The sequence below is a fragment of the Ceratotherium simum genome, chromosome 7 (genome assembly GCF_057802395.1).
Source record: "Ceratotherium simum simum isolate JZ-2026a chromosome 7, ASM5780239v1, whole genome shotgun sequence".
NCBI lineage: Eukaryota > Metazoa > Chordata > Mammalia > Perissodactyla > Rhinocerotidae > Ceratotherium > Ceratotherium simum.
In genome coordinates, this window is record NC_141906.1 from 11,743,534 (window position 1) to 11,749,469 (window position 5,936).

The 5,936-nt window shown below is 48.2% G+C and overlaps 1 pseudogene; it reads left to right on the plus strand.

The window, feature by feature from the left end:
* Positions 1-4,664: 4,664 nt before the first annotated feature.
* LOC147916545 (mas-related G protein-coupled receptor member X2-like) lies at positions 4,665-5,593 on the plus strand (annotated as a pseudogene).
* Positions 5,594-5,936: the final 343 nt, after the last annotated feature.

Here is a 5,936-nt window from a genome sequence, read left to right on the forward strand (position 1 = left end):
GACTTAAATTTTTTAATATCTACACATAATGGAAATACATAGATAAAAAAATTCCATGTAGTGGAGGGAGGAAGAAGAATCTGTTATGTGTGCCGAACTCCTTACATTTTATAAAGGAAGTCAATTGATCAGTTTAATTTATCAGTTAATGCTGATAAATTAAAAATAAAAATATAAGTTTACTATTCTGAGCTAATAATAATAAAAGAAATAAGAATGGAAAGTGCAATAAGTGGTGGCCTCTCGAGAATGAGATTCACGGAGACTGTCACTTTGTATAAATTTCTCTACCGTTTGGACAGAAATTGCAGATGTGAATGCATTATGTTAGGATAAAGAAAAACAAAAAAAGTGGGATCAGGCCATGGTGAACTTTCAACCACCCTGTGACAGACTTTTCTTTGGTTATAAAGCCTCACAATGCAAGCTCACATTGCTCACATTGCTGCCCAGGCCCACAGTTGTCAACTGTAGGCTCCAAAACAGTGATTACTTACTGAGAAGTGGACCGGATAGGGGAGGATGGGAGAGGCTGATGTGTGGGTGGAAGTGGGGCAAATGCTGAGAAATCTCTCGGTGAGGGATCATGTCTCAAACAGCCCTGGTCTCTCAATTGCCCACAGACTCCACACAGGAAGTTACAAGGTCTGTCCAGTGTCTTGATAAGACTTGCTGGGTCACCAGCTTTGACTCCAGCTCCTGTAGGCACTTCCCGATTTAGAGGACAGAGGGGTGTCCTCTGGTGTCACTCAATCCCAGACAGGCTCTCACTCTTCACCTCTGGCTGGAAGAATGGCAGAAAGGTAAGGACATACACCAAGAACTGTCTTATTTCCAAAGCCAGTTGTGGGTTTTGCTCTAAGTTCCCACCCCGTGTTTCTACTTTGGGGTGCTACATGCAGGGGTCATGTGCGTCCTTCAGGAAAACACAGGAGGCATGAAGCTCTCTACCAGCATCTTTGGTGCTGGCAGCTCCGACTCTGGGAGATCCGAGTGGGGTCAATGGGAACATTTCTCCCTTCTGATTCATCTCCTCACATTCTCCCCCTCATTCAACCATTCGAATCTGCTGTCGTGGAGAGAATGCTGCCTCTTACATTAATTTAGGGAGCAAGGGAACGTGCCGACATTGCTCCCCGGAGCTGAACTGCTGTTAACCCACGTTTCATTGTTTACTGGCTTTTCAAAGTTCTTTTCCCTTGTGGGTCTGGCGGAGTCCTGGGAGGAAACAGCCCAAACTGGGATGGTTGAGGAGTGCTTCGTGAGGGGACTGTTTGCAAAGCTGGGCAGGATGAAGGGAAAGTGACAATGCATCATGAAGCAGCCTGAGGCAAGCAGAAGTGAAGCGCTGTTTCCACCCCTAGGCTTAAAGGGACCAGGGAAGGAGCAGCTACCCAGAGAGAGCGTAGCTGTAGCCATAGTGGTAGCAGTAGGAGAGGACCACCAGACAGATGGACAAGCACTGCCATTGCCAACACAGCCCAGCAGGGAGAGAGACAAGAGATGGAAAGCCCAAATCTCTCTCCCTGCGACCCTCCAGTCTTCTGGTGTCTTCCAATGGCTCCATTCAACCAGAAACCAGAAGGACAGAATCCCATTGATGAGGTACATAGGAGTCCTCCTCTTGGGATGCCAAACAGGATAGAGAAGGATGGAAGGGAAGTCCTCATGGCAAATGGAGACTATTCCTCATATCTCCTTATCCTCCTCACAGTTTTGTAATTCCTGGGCTTTTCTCTATCTCAGCGTCTTTGAATCATTTCTCCTCTCATCTCATCTCCATCAGAGTTATTGTTTTCCTCTGCTTGCACCTTCTTCTCTGGCATCACTGTTATGGAGCAACCACTCATATCCATCAAAAATGCCTTGCAAATGTAATGTAATTTTAGAAGGGAAAACATATTTCTTATTGGTTAGAGGATAAGTTTGGCTGCTCTAATTGACCCATTGTAATAAGGACTTAGACAGTGAGAAAGTCTAATTAGACCTTAACTGGAGGCTTCAAAGCCTTCAGAAACAGGGGCTCCTTCCAACTTGCCGCCTCCTCTCCCCTAAAGAGGCACCCTCATCCTCGTGGTGCATGGCTCTCAGCCACATGAGCATTCAGCCCAGGTTGCGGAAGAGAGAAAGAGAGGGGAAGGGGAAGCCATGCTCCTTCTATGAAAAGCCCGACCCAGGAGGTGGTGACATCACTCTGCTTGCCTCCCATTGGCCAGCGCCTAGTCACATGATGCCACCAGTATCGAGGGAGTTGGGAAATGGGGTTCGTTCTCTGGTCTAAAACTCTCAGAATTAATATGCGACAGAAGAGGAGAACAGATGCTGGGGGGCAGTCTCTATACACCCTGATTGTCTCTCACATTCTGCACTCACATGAAGATTTTTCCGGGGCTCCTCAGAAATAATGAATGATGCAGCAGAGAACCGTGGGAAAGCCTTGGACAGGGCTCCAGGAGACCAGGGATGGTATTGGGCCTTCTCTTCACGGTGACATCTCAGGAAAATTCCTCTGACTCCTTAGGCCTCAGCTTCTTCTGTGTTAAATGAGGATATTACAATAGATGGTCCCTAAGGATCATGCTAGATGCTGGGGATACAATAGTAAACAACAACAGGTGTGACTTAGTCCTTATGGACCTTCCAGTTTGATAAGGAAGACAAATACATCACACCCTAGTGAACAGATTTATAAACAGTTAAGTACTCTGACTGGGGATAGCAGAGGTTCTGGTTTTCCTTCCATGCCCTTTCCTGGCCAATCAGGGCTGTGGGTCTTGTCTCTCTAAGAGAACACATGATGGATGATTCTGTCCTTGATTCCTCCCTGTGCCCCACAGGTGGATGCGTCCTCTTCCCATGTGGAGGCCTCCTGCCCGTGTGAGTCCTCTGGATTCTGGAGCCTTTGTGAGGCAGGAAAGGGCTCCTAGATTCTGCTATCTGCTCCTAAATGGCTTCCACTCACCTCTCCTTGTTCCCTGTTTGGTTGTCTTCTCTTCCTCTCTCTGGGTTTCTGGAATTTGCTTATGTTAGATTTTTTTTTTAATCCACAATTTTGACTGCCATCTTGGATTTAACTTGGGAATTCCTTCTCTGCTTTTCTCCTGTCCAGGTGTAATCGACACTACAGTGGTGGTGGGGCTGCAGGACTGGTCAAAAGTGTAGCCCCTGAAGGAGCCCTGCTGGGTTCAGATCCACACTGTGACCAGAAGCAAAACACTCATCTTTTTTGCGCTCCAATTCCATCCTCTGTAAAATGGGAATAACACTAGTTCTTCCCTCATGGGGCTCTTGAGAGGATTAAAGGAGACAACAGCAGATAAACTCTCAAGTGGCCGCTGTTACTCCCCAGACGTGAGCTAGTCCTCTCTCTAGGTGAAGTCTGCATGAGCATCTCTCTTTACACTCCAAGCCCTGCACTCTTTCCATTTCCCCTCAGATTCCTCTCACACAAAAACTTAACTCAGCCAAGCAAACTCTACTGAAGATCTCCTGGGAGGGAGAATGCAGTGGTTTGCACTGCACATACCACAGCATCCCACCTAAGAGTCCCCCATAGATACTCCCAAACTTCAAGTGCCTCATTTCACTGGCCCTCAGACCTCACCCTCACGTACTCTTCCTCCCCTGTATCAGCTCAGCCCCAATCCTACCCCCAACTTGTGCACCAAAATGATTCTAGGTGCTCAGCAAAGCCATGTTGAGTCCTCCCTTCAAAGTCACATCAGTGGTCAGCATAAGTTATTTGGGCGCATAAGTAGTTCTTCTAAACACACACAGAGCTCTCCACAAAAAGAATTATGATGAGTGAAATTTTCTTCATCTCATTACACGTCTGTGTTCTAGTGTCTTTAATTGTGTTTTCATTTTTTTTACATTTAACTCAAATCTTCCACTTCATTAGGCTCCTCATTCATTGAATAAATACTTACTGAGAACACCCTGTGTGCTGCACACAGAGCCAGGCACTGGGAGTATGAAAAGTGCTCCTGTGTCACAGAGCTGACTCACTGAGCCATTTCTAGCCCACCTGGCCCAGCCATCCTCACACCTGTCCTAGCATATTCCCCTCACGTCCCTAAAGCATGGTCTTCTTTCTCCTCGGTAGACGGGCCACTCTCAGTGATGAGGGTGGTCTGTGGTCATCTCTGTGTCTTTCTGAATTCCTGCACCTGAGAGGAAATTTCTGGCCCAGAACAGAAGTAACGTTGGGCCCATAGCCCTCCTGGTCTCTTAGATCTTATCCCAGACTTTTCTCATCCTTCTTCAGGAAATTCTGGGGACACGACATAACCTATGGACAGTGAGTGGTGTTGTGGGGTATGATCAGACTACAGGACATTCTCACGTCAGTAGAGGGTCCGCGCAGTAGAGAGAGCCCAGGATTTTAGAGTTAGAGGGAACTAGGTTTGAATCTAGGTTCTAGGACTCCAAGGCTATGAGGCCTTCGGTAAGTATCTTAATCTTTGCAAGCCTCCATTTCCCTCCTCTGTAACATGGGGGCAGTAGTTCCCACGCAGCGGGGTGGCCGTGAGAATCAGTGACCATATGGCAGGTGCTCAGATCTTGTTTCTGTTCCCAGGGGCACCAGTGGAGGGTTTCTGAGCGTGGATCCGACCATCTCAGCCTGGAGGACCAAATTCACACCAATAAATGGAAGTGACCAAGTCCTTGCTTTCAACATGGAGACTCTGATCCCGGCCCTGTTGGTGGTCATCATCGCCCTGGTCGGGCTTCCAGGAAACGCGGTTGTCCTCTGGCTCCTGGGCTTCCACATGAAGAGGAATGCCTTCTCCATCTACATCCTCAACGTGGTCAGAGCTGACATCCTCTTCGTCTTCCTCAGCTGCCAGATTATACGTCCCCTGGAGGAACTCATCAACTCCTTCCATTCCCTCTCCATCTCCATCCCCAGCTTTTTCACCACTCTGTCAAACTTTGCCTACATTGTGGGCCTGAGCATTCTCACCCCCATTAGCACCGAGCACTGCCTGTACATCCTCTGTCCCATCTGGTACCACTGCCACCCCAGACACATGTCAGCTGTCGTGTGTGCCCTGCTCTAGGCCCTGTCCCTGCTGCTGAATGTTCTGGAAGGAAACTACTGTGGCTTCCTGTTTAGGGATTGTGACCGTGTTAGATGTCCAGTATTTGATTTCATCACTACCACGTGGCTGATTTTCTTGGTGGTGGTTCTCTCTGGATCCAGCCTGGCCCTGCTGGTCAGGATCCTCTGTAGCTCCTGGCAGATGCAGCTGACCAGGCTCTATGTGGTCATCCTGCTCACAGTGCTGGTCTTCCTCCTCTGCGGCCTGCCCTTTGGCTTCCAATGGTTTCTGCTGTACTGGATTCAGACAGATTCCAACATGTTCTCATATTGTCTTAGAAGGACTGGGGTGATCCTCTCTGGTGTTAACAGCAGTGCCAACCCCAGCATCTACTTTTTTTTCGTTCCTTTGGTCATCAGAGGCTGCGGTGGCAGGCCCTCAGGTTGGTTCTCCAGAAGGCTTTGGAGGACGCGACTGAGGTGAAGAAAAGTGGAGGAAGCCTTCCTCAGGAAACCAGGATGATGTCAGGAAGCAGTTTCATGGGATGATTCTGGATCAAGCAGGGTTCAGTCAGAAGTAGTACTTATAGAAGATTCTATGCATAATTGTGAATTGTTTGACCCTACACCACTATCGTGGGTACCGGTTGAATTGTCTCTGTAATGCTGTTGTCTGTCTGATGCTGGAGCTTGACATCTGCAGGGCAAACCAGAATCCAGGAGCATGAGATAAACCCGCGAGAACCAACCAGAACTCATGTCAGTGTCTCTCAGTGCCTGCAATTTTGATGACATGAGAGTTCTGCGGGAGAAGTGGGCTCCCTTCGTCATGGAGATAACGCACACCTGGTCCAGGAGTCAGAGAAGCTGAAGGAGTGTCCAAAGGAAGGTG